The sequence below is a fragment of the Onychomys torridus genome, chromosome 2 (genome assembly GCF_903995425.1).
Source record: "Onychomys torridus chromosome 2, mOncTor1.1, whole genome shotgun sequence".
NCBI classification, from domain to species: Eukaryota; Metazoa; Chordata; class Mammalia; order Rodentia; family Cricetidae; genus Onychomys; species Onychomys torridus.
Window position 1 is genome coordinate 113,014,055 of NC_050444.1, and position 15,489 is coordinate 113,029,543.

At 38.3% G+C, this 15,489-nt stretch overlaps 2 pseudogenes; one reads left to right on the forward strand and one right to left on the reverse strand.

Moving 5' to 3' along the window:
* LOC118577929 overlaps window positions 1–15,489 on the reverse strand; it is a 49,585-nt pseudogene that overhangs the window by 18,862 nt on the left and 15,234 nt on the right.
* On the forward strand, window positions 412–3,634 carry LOC118577377 (annotated as a pseudogene).

Sequence of the window (15,489 nt, forward strand, 5' to 3'; positions counted from 1 at the left end):
TCTGCTTTTGTTAGTGGAACTTTGAGGTCATCTTAGTTTCTGATTTTCTTCTCACTACTGCACATGCAGGAGTTTCAATTGTGCCATGCAAAATGTATGAAGCAATAGGCTGCTTATCACTAGCCTAGCTCCTTGCTCCCCAGTCTACATCATCATCTCTCCTATCTGAATGGTGGCATATTAGTCAACCATTATTTTGATTTCATTGCTCATGCCTTCTCAGACCATTTTGCAAATAGTTTCAGCAGAGATTATTTGCCAAAGTGATCACATGGTTCCACTCCTTGACTTAAATCCTCAAAAGCCATCCACTGCATTCTAAGTTGGCCACACCACTTTGAACCGGTAAACATTACAGAGCAGGAACCCTCAAAATCTTCATCTCTATCCATGTTTCAACACTGTCCAGCCATGGTCACTGCTATGATCACATGGAGGTCATTCTCTTTCAGGTCTATGCAGTTGGTATTGATTATGACTAGACAATATTTCTGAAACTAGCATGATCCCTGCCCTTCACTTCATGAAAATAATGTTCAAAAGCCATGTCCTTGGAGCTTTGCTATTTGATTATAGTGAAAGTTATAGGCATCTTGTGTGGGAGCCTGTTTTCAGGTTCCTTGTGGTTTTACCCAGCGGGTCCACATAGAGAGGATGTTTAGGACCGTGGGCCTGAGTGCAGGTGTCTGAGATGGTCTACACTTGGCTGTGCTGGGTGGAGGTCTTTTGATCCACCCCTTGGTGTCTCTATAAATACCCTGGGTCAGAGACAGTTAGGGCCCATTGGAATAGGTTCCAGGACCTCTCGAGGCTATCCTGTATTTTCTGTTTATCTCCACAATCTAAATCCTTCTATCTAATATTTCTTCTGCTTGCACTCAAGAAAGCTCTGGGGAGCTTTGGGGTTGGTGTGTAAATGCTCCGCAATCTTGTCAACTCTTTCTAATACTTTGTCAGGATTTACTTTCCCTCAGAGAAATTACACTACTATATAATGTTCAGGAAGCTGTGAATGCTGGTGTCCCCAACATGATTTAATTTCCATGTGGTAAGATCGCAATTTTTATTAAAGTAAATTGGATGGTGAATAAAGTTTCAATATATTGGGGTAAACAGTATAGCACAGTGTTAAACCAGTAATACTTAAAATAAGGCAGTTGTGTGGTTTTACCTTCTGTTATCTTAAGGTTCGATAATAATTATAACAATATTCATAAAATTAATATTATTTACATTAAAGGAGGCCAACACTTATTATTAATATTATTATTAATAACATTAAAGTTTGTCAATATTGAAAATCATTAGTAACATTGAAGTATATCAATATTTAATATTACTAATAATATTAAGCAATCTTAGTATGAGACTGTTTACTAATGAAATATCTCTCTGTCTGCACACTGAATGGTATGAAATGTAAAGCATTACACAGAGATCTGGTGGATTGCTGTCTATATTTACATGTTTACTTTTGTACTAGGTTTCAGATGCTGAATATTTTATATGTAGAGGGACTTTGTGAAAATTAGTGGACATGTGCTTTTGCAGTGTCTATCAAAGTGCCTAATGTAATTGGCCATGTCAATAATATTTTTATTATCACTCTTTGCTACCTCTTTCGCCTGATACATACACCTAGAAGTTGACTGGGCACTCACTGAACTCCACTGACTTCCTAGGTTCTGCTTATAAGAAGGAAAGCAATGGAGCTGATGGGCTTGGAATCACCATGACTAAGAGTTAAAACAAGGAACATAAAATAGTGTAGACAATAAGTGCAACCTACTCATTCTTCATGCCCCTTTTCTTATCTAAAAGTCATGCTAACCAGTTCATCAGGTTTAGTGAGGCATTCCTGACCTTGAGGAGAAAGTGCTTGTGGGAATAAAATAAGTGAGAATAACTCCACTCTGGGGTGTATCATAGAGAAGTGGATGCATGGAAACAGATGAACTTTGAAAGGACCATGAACTGTACTTCAGATTCATTCTCTCTGGATCCATTGTGTAGCCCCTGTATGCTAAATCTAAAAGATCCACAACTGTTAACTCTACACACTCCAAAAGAGATGTCCAAATGAATATAATGTCTAGCACAGAAACTCAATAAATATGAAAACACAAGCTGGGGGGGATGCCACTAAAAATCATTACCCCCTGAACAAATGAACTCATAGTTACTAAAAACAAGGTAAGTGATACATGAAGAGTTCAAAGGTTTTCTTATAGAAATGATTAAAAGAGCATGCAAATAGGCAGTTGGATTCTATACAGGACCTGGACAGGAAAGACAGGAAGGTAAGGAAAAAAGACAACAGAAACAATAAGAAAATCAGTAACATGGTTGAATAGATTAGTAACATGGGAGACACATGCAGCAAAGAAATAAATTTTGAAGAAAAAAATGAAAATGTTAAGATATGACCAGCTTGAGGGGTCAAATAAAAACACACAATGGAAAACATCACCAACAGACTAAATTAAACAGAAGACTATTGAGGATGGAGGACAATGTTGAAAGACATTGCATTCGAATTTCAATAAAGAAAAATAATGAGCATTACTACATTGTCTAAGAATTCTGGGATACAATCAAGAAACTTATCTATACACATAGTGTGCTATAGCCAGAAACACATACCATTTTTCACTGATAATGAGGGGCTAAAGAGAGGACTCAGCAATTAACAGCTCTTGCTACTGCTTCAAAGGACCTGGGTTTGATTCCCAGTACTAAAATTGTGGCTTACAACCTCCTGTAACTCCAGTTTCAGGGATCTAAGGCTCTTTTCTGGCCTCAAAGGCACTGCATACATGGGGTACAAACATACACACAGGCCAACCTACCACATGCACAAAGTAACTTCCCATACACATAAAATAAAAATAAATCTTAAAAAAATTAAATGATATTGGCCTCAAGTACATACACACAGCCAATGTACTCCACCAGGATCTGAAGCCTTTCAACCTGCTTATCAACACCACCTGTGACCTTAAGATATGTGACTTTGGCCTAGCCCATCTTGCTGACCCTAAGTCTGACCACACTGGCTTTCTGATGGAATATGTGGCCACACGCTAGTACCAAGCCCCAGAGATCATACTTAACTCCAAGGGCTATACCAAATCCATCAACATTTGGTCTGTGGGCTGCATCTTGGCTGAGATGCTCTCCAACAGGACCATCTTCCCTGGCAAGAACTACCTGGACCAGCTCAACCACATTCTAGGTATCTTGGGCTCCCCATCCCAGGAGGACCTTAATTGTGTTATCAACATGAAGGCTCGAAACTACCTGCAGTCTCTGCCATCTAAAACAAAGGTGGCATGGGCCAAGCTTTTTCCCAAATCTGACTCCAAGCACTTGACCTGCTGGACCGGATGTTAACCTTCAACCCCAACAAGTGCATTACAGTGGAAGAAACACTGGCTCAGCCATACCTGGCACAGTACTATGACCTGACAGATGAGACAGTGGCTGAGGAGCCCTTTATCTTTGACATGGAGCTGGATGATCTCCCTAAGGAGTGGCTGAAGGAATTGATCTTCCAAGAGATAGCCCGCTTCCAGCCAGGGGCACCAGAGGCCCCCTAACATGAACAGGCATCCCTGTGCCCCAGGACCTGGTCCTGCTCATACCTGCTCCTTCTCTGCAGATTGTTAGAAAATGAACTCTGCTCAACCTGGACCCCAGAGAGTAAACCTTGCCACTTTCTTTCACTTTGCTGGGGTCTCCTGCTTCAGGCAGGCTCCTCTCACCCCAATCCTCTGCCCCATCTCCCCGGGTTCTGAGTGGTGAGGTGGTTGCAGAGCTGAGCTCTGCTGCTCTGCCTTTATCTACCGCTGCTAGCCTTGGCTCTGGCAGACCATTCTGGAGTGGAAGGGCTATGCTGCCCTAGGACCTATGCTACAGAGGGGTGGAGGGCACTGAGTAGGGACTCAGGCTAAGCTCTGCCTACTACTCATCTTGTTGGGACCCCACCCTATTTCCCCCAAAGGAACATTCCTAAGTCTCAAAGGCTAGTTTCCCTGAGGAGCCAGGCCAAGCCAAACCCTCTCCCTCTCCAAACTGCCACATGTAACAACACTCTTACTGCTTCTGTGTGTGGGTTATTGGAAGTGGAGGTGGGACCCATGGACAGCTGGTGCCCCTCCCCATCTACCCGTGCCTATATCAAATATATAAATATAGAGATGTGTATATGGATAAAAAAATTTAAATGAGAGAAAAGTAAGTATATTTCAAAGAAAGCAAAAACTAAGGCAATTCAGCTCTACTAATCCAGCAATGGAGAAGGTAATTAAAGAAGCATTACACACAGAAGAGGCACAAAAGTAACATTAATATGAGGACACAGGAAAGACTACAAAATGGCTGAACTATGAAGGAATCTATTTTAATAAACATAATTAACAAGCCAACTGGGCAACAGTGATAGAAAAGAAAACAACAACAAAAAAATAAACACTAATTCAACCAACCAGAGAAATAACTATCAAAATTATAGGAATTATTTTAGGTAGTGTCAATGCCTCCAACACAGAAAAAAAAAACAAAAACAACAACAACAACAACAACAACAACAACAGACTGGACTGCATGAAAAAAACTAGACTAATATTGTACCTTGTTGCTGAGGGTACCCATAGACTGAGAATTATTAGTGGGAAAATAAACAACCACTGAACAAAAGAAAATTAAAAACGTAGGGTTTTAACTCTCTTGGTATCTGTGAAAGTAGATTTCAAACCGCAAGTAGTTCAATATGACTTTTAAAAGGCACTACAAATTAATAAAGAACAGTTACTCAGTCAGCAAAATTGTAACTAAATAATACTCAAATCAGATTCAGGGCTGCCAAACTCATGAAATCAAAAATAATTAAAGTAAAAATAGCAGAGGAGTCCTGAAGTAATAATAATAAAGGATGATTTGGGTAAGTTGCTCAATCATAGTGAACAACATTACTATTTGTTTTTAAAAAAGGGAAATACATACATACATACATGTATATGTATAAATATCAGTAATAAAATAGTTCATGTAAATTATAGAAATGTTTTATATATGCTAAGTTCTTATATTATAAATTGGTTTATATCAAATTTAACTGTTAAGACATTATATAACAGCTTTAAAACTCCCCCAAATAAAAAGAAAAGTCTGTTTTTTAATCAATCCAAATCCAATATTCTTTTCAAATATGCAAAGGTAGAGATCTTACCACACACATCATTGATGCTTCCAAACATACAACCTCATTTAATAACCTCAGCAGCTCCTGAAACTGACCATCATCATACTCAAAGTGCTTCCCAAAGGTGATGGAGCAAATGATATTGGAAATCCCATTGGAGATCTTGAAGTTAGGGTCAAAAGGTTGTCCTGGAGGTAGGGAGAGGTCATGTGTCTTTCAAAGATACAGGTTTGTTTCCTTTTTCTTTCTCTTTCTTTCTTTCTTTCTTTCTTTCTTTCTTTCTTTCTTTCTTCCTTTCCCTTCCTTTTTTCCTTCCTTCCTTCCTTCCTTCCTTCCTTCCTTCCTTCCTTCCTTCCTTCCTTATCTTCTTTATGTTTTTACAAAGATTCTACACTGTGGGACATAAAATATATACAATAGAGTATCATATGAAAAGCTCTGGCTACAGCCCTCTCCAGGGGGCCTGGCAATTCAAGGTCTTTTTCAATATCTGTGAAGTCACATAGAGAACCAAGCTTTAAGTTCAACCATTTGTTTAATGACCCATTTGTTTGCTTAGTTGTAGAACTCCTGGGGCAAGGGCATGGCTAGATTTTCACTGTTCAGTCCTCAGTGCCTAGCAAAGACTAGGATTTAGACAATTAATAACAATCTTTTCAATGAATGAAAGGGGCACAGCCTCCTGTACTATCCTGTAAAGGGTTTGCATGGGATGTCTTTCTGTATGCTGTGAATGTGTGTTGCTCTGATTTGGTTGATAATTAAAACACTGATTGGCCAGTAGCTAGGCAGGTAGTATAGGCAGGATCAGAACAGAGGAGAATTCTGGGAAATGGAAGGCTGAGAGGAGACTCTGCTAGCTGCTGCCACTATGAGAAGTAAGATGTTAAGATACTGGTGAGCCACAAGCCACATGGCAAGGTATAGATTTATAAAAATGGGTTAATTTAAGATAGAAGAACTAGATAGCAAGAAGCCTGCCATGGCCATACAGTTTATAAGTAATAAAAGTCTCTGTGTGTTTACTTGGGTCTGTGTGACTGCAGGAGCTGGGTGGACACATGATAACTCCAACAACAAAAGCTCACCTTCCTCCTCTCCTGTGGCATCTGCAAGTGGAGGGCCTCCTCCTGTATGTGCTGCTCTAAGCTCTTCTTCCCCATTCCAAAGTTCTTGAGTGTCATTAGTGCGAACCTTCTTTGTTCCTTCCATGTCTGGCCATTGGAGAAGATCAACCCTGAAAAGAAGAGATTCAGCATTATAGCACTGTGATTCTGGCTGAAAAGTATCAGAAAAATGGTTATATTAAGACATGTTTACAGAGGAAAAGGAAGGCCATAAAGGGAATTGATAGCTATCTACAGATAATCTCAATGCAAGTGATTAACATGTTCTGGTGATTTGAAACAGTACATAGTATAGTAAGTACTTCTTATGTATTATATAACTTTGTACTGATAGAAACTCTAAAAGTTTATCACCAACAAGAAAAATGTCCATTTCAGTTGATAAAACACTGAAGTATGATAATAAATTCAAAGTAATCCATGAAAGACAACAAGTAGGTGGACATCCAGGTGTTGTTCAAGTTTCCCTGGTTCTAAGGCCCCAAATTGATTAGTCAAAATATGTCTACTTATGTTACAATGAATGCCAAGAATTAAATCATGGATAGGACAAGGCACACATTACTAACAAGGCAACATAGGCATTATAGAAGAAGTTCTAGTGAACACAAATTTTGAAAGATGACAAAGTGCCTCATGAAGTTAAGAAGGATGAGTATTTCTCACACCACATACACATATGTACAGAGAGGTGGAGGAAAAGAGAAACATGATGGTGTTCTCAGCATCAGCTTTGCCTCAGGGTACATATAGTGCCATTCTCCTGTCCATGTCATATATTTCAGAACAATGATCTACACTTTAAGCACAGGTCTTGGTCTCTATCTCATGTATTATTTCTTCAATTCAGTAATTATTTTCTGAAAATATTCTTTCCATTCTGTATCCGTGAGTTGTAGATTTTCTTCCTAATACTTTGCTAGAAATTTTCTATAACTTTTGTCATTTTATTTTTTTCTATTAAATCTTGAAACATTGGAGTTTTTTAAGACAAGGTCTAACCTTCCTTCCATACCAAACTTTGTTACAGGAAGTCTAATGAAATCCTATAATTTAAATAACCCCTTCTGATAGTCAAACTGTAGTTTGTCTCAGAAAGCACACACTTCTGAATAATGTTCCTGATCATAAACCTTGCCTATTACAGGACTTATACTCACCACATGAATGACAGATGTCATTATTAGATTCCTGAAACTCCCAAATGGAAGTCAACACCACTAATCACCCTGTCTTCTGTCATTGTCATCTTTGATCACTCACAGCTCCTGCAGTCTCCTGAGAACCCCATTTTCCTGCCATGTAAGTCATATGTCATGATGGCTTCTCTCTTGAATGGACTTCAGTCCATGATCCTGAATGGCATCATCCCAGTCTAATTTATTGTCATTTTTTGTCATCTTGAGTGTTCAAACTTCTTTTTTTATAACTCACAGTGATAATATTTTTGCTATCATTCTTCTGTTCTTTACCTGACATCCTAAGTGTGCCTCAAAAATGTGTAGTATTTGGTCTTTTTCTCCCAACCAAAAAACCTTGAGAGTTTCTCTTGCTGTTATGATGAAAACCAAGAATGGGCTCTTTCTTGCCAGACTCAACAGTTTAATGTTCACTTAAACATGTCATTCAGATATAGCACTTGCCACATGGGATATCTTGCAATTCTTTCAGATCCCTCCTTTCTTGTTCCTTCAAAGAAATTCTATCCCTACTGAATATTTTTCATAGTATTAAATGAACATTATTTCAAAAACTTTTCCTAAATCCTAAGCCAACTTGGATGTCTTTGATAAATGCTTAATTATTATAGCATGACTCAGACTTTCTTGTTAGATGAAGTATGTGTCACAAAACAAAAATGATTTTTTTATATATTCTAGTCACAATTAATCATGTATGCCACTGATTGTGCTTCTCATAGCAGATAATACAGTCAATGATGTACTATTAGTGGATGATTATTCAAAGGTATAATTAGGAAATTGCAAACATTTGTATAGGTTAATACAATTGAAGTCTGTTTTCAACTTTCAAACATATAAGTTTATTAAATGCCCACATTGTATACTCATACTAGTCTATTCTTACACTGTCTGAAATGCTGGAGAAACCTGTGTGGCATGCTTTTAATTATGTAGTTTAAGGAGCTATAAGAAAGCCCCAGGAGGAAGCTGACTCACATCCATTTTCCTATGGCAGAGGGTTGGAGTGGAAAAAGGGAAATAAAGATACAGTGTGTTTTGCTGTGGAAGGAGCTGCTGCTACTTCTCATCCACACATCTAGATTTAGTCAGCAGGATATGCGGTTTTCTGTCTCTCTTACAGGGAGAGACTGTAATTTGCTTTGATCTAGGAAGCTGAGCAGACAGCTGAATTTAAAGATACATTTTGTGAAGTATTTTGTTCACAAGAATGATGTAAAATTACAGACAAAGAGGTATCTTAACATCACATACACACACCTTATAATTTACTATAAGCACTATTATCTGTACCTCTTTCTTTTTTAAAAATTTCATACAGGCGCAATACATCTTGTTCATACATTTTTTCCACTCTTTCCATACAGCCCTACCTGGAACCTTTCCTAACCAACCTTTGTCCCAATTTCAATTAAAACTCATGTTTGTTTTTTTATTTTTTTCATCTTGAATAACCTACTAAAGTCAACAGTGCTGCTAATCAAACTTACTAAAGATGTGTTCTCTGAGAGGTGTAATGGGGCGTTTCAAGAAGTTTTGTTCCATTTGAGAAAAAACTTCTTTGATTAAGATCATTCCGGTTAAGACCACTGAGGGGATGTAACCAAAATCCAGGCTAATTAGGTTTCCATACTTTTTCACAAACTGAAAAACATTTCAAAAACCATAGTTAAGTATGTCTGTGTCAGGGTGTCAAGGAATAGCAGACATGTGTGTGCCTAATGGGACTTGTGTCAAGAGGTCTGGTCTCTATGTTAATGTGAATGGAGGGATGCACCTTGGACTATGGAAGAGTTTCTGGAACGGTTTTCTCCACCTCAGAATTAAATTCTAATTTATTGAAAATGGAATTTACTTTTTAAAATATCATTTATTTATTTCAGTATGAATTAAGTAGGCATATATCATGTACTCTTAAAGGAAAGTATAAACATGTACGTAGTTGGAGAGCTTTTCTCCAGGTCCCACTAAGCCCCAGTAGTCTGGTAGCCTACTTATAAAATGAACACACAGATGCTTATATTATTTAAACTGCTTGGCCATTAGCTCAGGCCTGCCATTGTCTAGCTCTTACTCTTATATTCAGCCCATTTCTATTAATCTATACTTTGCCACATGGCTCGTGGATTACCTGTACCTTACATCTCACTTGTCATAGCAGCTGCTGGCCTGTCTCTCTTCCCCAGCTTTCACTCCCAGAATTCTCTTCTCTGCTTGTCCCGCCTATACTTCCTGCCTGGCTACTGGCCAATCAGTGTTTTATTTACTAACCAATCAGAACACATTTGGCATATAGAACATCCCACAGCACATGTAAGTTTCAAAAAATATGCAGTGTCTCTCCTGATGCTTCCTAAGTCCACTGAAGGCAGAGAATAACACACATGTGCCTTGACAAGGGCTGAAGAAGGTCTGTGGATGTTTTTTACACGTTAAACGGACTTTTTAGAAAATCAAATATCTGTTTATACAGAGGATAATGTTGTTTACTCAGCATTTGCTAAATATGAGATATACATGTGTAATAATGAGACTAACACTGAAGGGAGTTCATGCACCTGAGTGTGGAAAAGGCATCTTGGTGTAAGAAGAATGTTACAATACTTTCCTCCTCATATACACTCCATCAAATTCTAATTCACTTTACAATTTGAAGTTTCTTCTTAAACTTATATTCATGCATTCACCAATAAGAATTGAGTGAAATCAGTGTTTCCCTTGATTAAATCATGAAGATATAAGTGTTTTAAAGAAAGCAAGGTCTGTAATTATTTTAGGGTTTCTGAAGAGACACCATGACCACAACAACTTTTATAAAGGAAAAACATTTAAGTGAGGCGGCTTACACTTTCAGATGTCTAGTCCATTATCATCATGGTACAACATGGTAGTGTGCAAACAAACATGGAGAAGAAGCTGGGAGTACTTACATTTTGACTCACAGGCAACAGGAAATAGCCTTTCTCATTGGTCATGGCTTGAACATGTGTGAGACCTCAAAACCTGCCTCCACATTGACATAATTCTTCCAACCAGACCACACATACTCTAACAAAGCCACACCTCATAATAGTGCTACTGTTTTTAGAGGACATTTTCTTTGAAACCATCACATTCTACTTCCTGAACCCCAAAGGCTTTTAACCATACCTTAATGCAAAAATGCATTTGTTCCAACTTCAAAAGTCCCCATAGTCTATAATAGTCTGAAACTTATTTACAAGTCTAAAGTTCAAAGTCTCTTCTGAGATTCATGTAATCTCTTATGTGTAATACACTGTGAGATCAATATCAAAAAGCAGATAACATGCTTCCAACATATAACGGCATAGGACATACACTACATTCCAAAATGTAGGGAAGGGAGCATAGTGAAGAAATACTGGACCAAAGCAAGACCAAAAACCAGCTGAGCAAATTCCAAACTCTGCATCTTCATGTCTGATGCCAAAGTATTCTTCAGATACACAACTCCTTTCAGTTTTTTGACTGCAGCATACTTCTTTGTCTTGGACTGGTTCCACTTCCTGTCAGTGATTCCTCTTGGCAGATATCCCACATCTCTGGTATCTCCAACATCTTGGGGCCTCCAAGTCTACCCAGATTTCATGTGAATTGCTTTATGAAATGGCCATCCAAATTTCAAATGAACATATTTATGAAATGGCCTCTCTAGGCCTCATTGAGGGACACCCCTGACTCATGTCTGGCCCCAATGGCTTTCCTTACATGTGGAAGTAAATCCCTTTCTCCTGTCCTTGACTCTAAAGCCAGAACAGCATGGCCAAAGCTGCTGCTTGCTGGGGCGGTAACCTGCCCTCCTCATTCATTACATCTTTACCAACATTCTATTTTCAACAATACTTAATCTTGGTTATTCTGGAACTTCCTCTATAGACCAGGATAGATGCAGACTCAGAAGTCTGACAGCCTCTACCTCTGGAGTGCTGTAATTAAAGGCACGTAGCACCACACCCAGTTCTAAGCTTTTCTTTAATCTCTTTCACCAGTTGGAAATTGAGTTGGGTGGGATCTTGGCCTCAGGTTACCATATCATTTATTTCATTTCTCAGACTGTTTATTTCCTTTAACAAAGAATTTAGCTCCATTCTAGTTCCTGGTGCTCTTCTTTTCTTTAAATTGCAGATTTTGTAATTTACCCTGCTCAGCTTGTTCCTTCTCATTATAAATCTTCATTAGAGTTACCACTGATAATAATCATGTGTCAGTCTATACTATGCTGTTTTAAGATTTCCTCTGCCAAAAGAATTAATCCAAAAGTCTTCACTTTAGCCTAAGACAGCCTCTTCTGACAAGAGCTAAAGGCAGCCACTTTCTTCACCAAAATATCTCTAGGCCACATACAAAAATTCTTCTCCTCTAAAACCTCTTGAACCAGCCCCTACAGTTAACTCTTAGTACTACTGTCTTCCATGCTCCTAATAGTATGGCCCATTAATCAGCACTTAAATCATTCAACTGCTTTTCTAATCCACAGCACCAAAGTCCATATTACTTCAAATAAAGGCATGGTCATGTCTATCATAGCAATTCTTTACTTCCTTGTACCAACTTGTGTCTTAATTAGGGTTTCTATTGCTGTGAAGAAACACCATGACATGGCAACTCTTGTAAAGGAAGAACATTTAACTGGGGTGGTTCATATTTTCAGAGGTTTAGTTCATTATTATCATTGTGTGATATGGTAATGTGCAGTCAGACATAGTTCTGGAAGAGCTGAGAGTGTTAACATCTTGACTTGCAGGCAACAGGAAGTTGTCTCATTTGTCATGGCTTGAGTATATATGAAACCTCAAAGCCTGCCTCCATATTGACACACTTCCTCCAACAAGACTGCACCTACTCCAACAAGGCCACACCTCCCAATAGTGTCAACCCCTTTGGGAGCCATTTTCTTTCAAACCACCACACTAACCTAGTGTCTAGTAAGGGCAGAGAAACAAGGGTGTCAGTACTCAGAGAATTCGAGCTGTTTATGCATTTGTGTGTTGCAGAAAGCATCAAATGTCTTAACAAAACTTACAGTATCAGACTATGGAAGAGAATGCTCTCTGTTTAACTATTAGTACAGAGGTTCTCAGCCTTCCAAATGATGTATTCTTTTAAACTCAAGTTGTTGTGACCCCTGCAACCATAAAATTATTTCATTGCTACTTTAAAACTGTACTTATGCTACTGTTGTGGACTGAAATGTAAATATATGATATGCAGGATGTCTGCTATGTGACCCCAAAGATATTGCAACCACAGTATGAAAACCACTATATTAGTAGCTACAGAAAATACATTAAAGGATGGAGGCTCTGAGTAGCTATATCTCTGGAGATCTGGAGAGATATAAACATGTAGGTTCTATAGTTAACTAACTCTGGGCTCTTGGAAAAGGTATTCTCTTTCAAATCTCAGCTTCCCAGTTATAAGAGTAAAAATGTTTTTCCCAGTCAAAAGATTCTGTGAAGAAGAAGGAGACCAGCACTGTGTAAAACACTTTCTTTAGTTCCAGGATCTAGTCACCCACTGTATCTCTGAGAAATCAATGACCTTGTGTTCAAAGGCTCCAGGATAAATCTGCATGGTGAGCCAGTATAAGAGCCTATTGGTCCCAGGCAGTCATACTCATTGAATGAATGCTAAGTATGTGTCTTACTTAGAATTTTATTGCTGTGAAGAGACACCATAACCACAATACATTTATAAAGGAAGACATTTAATTGTGGCTGGCTTACTGTTCAGAGGATTAGTCCATAATTATCATGGTAGAAAGCATGATGGCATGCAGGCAGACATAGCCCTGGAGAGGTAGCTGGGAGTTCTCTATCTGGATCCACAGGCAGCAGGAAGTGAATGTGAACCACTAGACTTGGTTTGAGCTTCTGAGATTTCAAAGACCATCTTCTAGGACATACTTCCTCCAACAAAGACATACATATTCCAACAAAGCCAATCCTTCTAGTAGTGCCACTCCCTATGAACCTATGTAAGCTATTTTTATTCAAACCACAAATTATGCTTTGGGATTTACTCCATTCTTTATACCTGCTATACTGCAGTTAGGGTTTTCTTTATCATTGTGAAATGGAAAGTAAGTTGTAGGTGAAGTTATCTAGCCAAACACAGCTTTGGCATGGGAAAGTTGCCAGGCATTATGTAATATTTGAAGACAAATACATCAATATTGATATGTCCCTTGGGCCTTAGAATTAGTGTAAGTAAAGAGTATGGGGAGCAGTCATGAGGACAAAGAGGTAGTTTCAGAAAGAATGAGAGTGTCCATGAAATTCACAATGTAAAAATGTTTGGTTTGAATGACACTGTGTGATCAATATCAAAGGTCCTTCCACCTGTGTGCTCAAGAGTCAGAACTATGTAGACATCAGCTCTGTCTTTTCTATAGCTGGGACTTGTCTAACTGCAACAGTGTTATCAAACAGAAGTGTTCAATTTTTTCATGTATCTTTGGACTTCTACCACATCCCCAACTTCATGTAGTGTCACCCTACAACTTTGAGACTTGAACCAATGGGAACAGCACTAACTCAGATGTCACAATTTGGTCTCATCTGAGAATCTTGTACCCACACTAAAGATTGAGCCTAGACTCTGTCTTATCTTTGTTCTTTATCCATAGTCCTTAATAACTTCATTTCACCTCATTCAATCTACTGTGTCTTAGTCATAAGCACAGAGCCAGTAAGTAAAGATATATTTTAAGAGATATCAGAAATAGATGCATAAAATCAAGTACAGTCTCAATTTGGTGAATGTACAATGAAGAAGTTCTGGAAACAACTGAAAATCTGGTTTAAGCTAAAAGACTCCTCATGGCAATGTGTACTACCCAGATTTTGTCCTTGAACTTTAGAAGGAACCAGAGACTAAGGACTAAGGTAAATGACTTTTTACCTTTTTATCATCTCTTAGCCTATGTATATTTCTAGTTCAACAGAAGTATATCACTAAGTTTTATATTGTTACCAACCGTAGAAAGATGAGCAGGTCAATTGCGCTTTGGATCTCTAGCCGCATGGTTCTCAAATGTGTCAGTTCTGTCTGCAATTAAATGACCCAGATTATGTCACAGAATATGTCATAAATTAGGGTATGTTTTTCACTATGTAACATTAAGTCAATAAAAAATAATTTAAGAAGAGGATAAAATGACGATCGGTCATGGCTGGAGGGGTAGCGGTGGTGAAACAGCTCTTACAGATGATCTGATTTCTATTCCCAGGACCCACATGCCTGCTCCTAACTGTCTGTAAATCCCAGGCCAGGGGATCCAACTCCTTCTCTGGCCCTTGTGGGCACCAGGCATGCATGTAATGCACAGGCATAGATCCAGGCAAAACATTCACATGCATAAAATAACAAACTAATTATTTCAGAATAAAATAGTACCAAAGGCTAAAACAGGCTTAAAAATGGAACCAATGCTAGAAAAATGAACCACGATGGATTAAAATAAGAGATACAATGTTTTTGAAAAGCTATAGATACAGAACATTAATAGTAGGTGTGAAATAACCAAATGTAGTATAAAAGAACAAGGTTTAGCAGAGGGAATGTTTCACAGAAAAGAGAAAATTCATTCCAAGGATTAGTGAGACAAGACACTGAGCAATGAAGAGCAACTTGAGATGGAATTTATTATATCATGGCTCCTAAACTTAGGATAAAACAAAACAGAGTCACCCAGAAAGAAAATGAAAAACATAGCAATTATCATTCCCATAAAGAGTAGGTAAGAGCAAGGCGGTGGTGGAACAAGTCAGGCATGGTGGCATATGCCTTTAATCTCAGCAATCAAAAGGCTAGGTGGATCTCTGTGAGTGCAGTCAGCCTGGGCTACAGATTGAGTTCCAGGAAAGGCACAAAAGTACACAGAGAAACCCTGTCTTGAAAAACCAAAAAAAGAAAAAAATAGGTAATAAGAAAG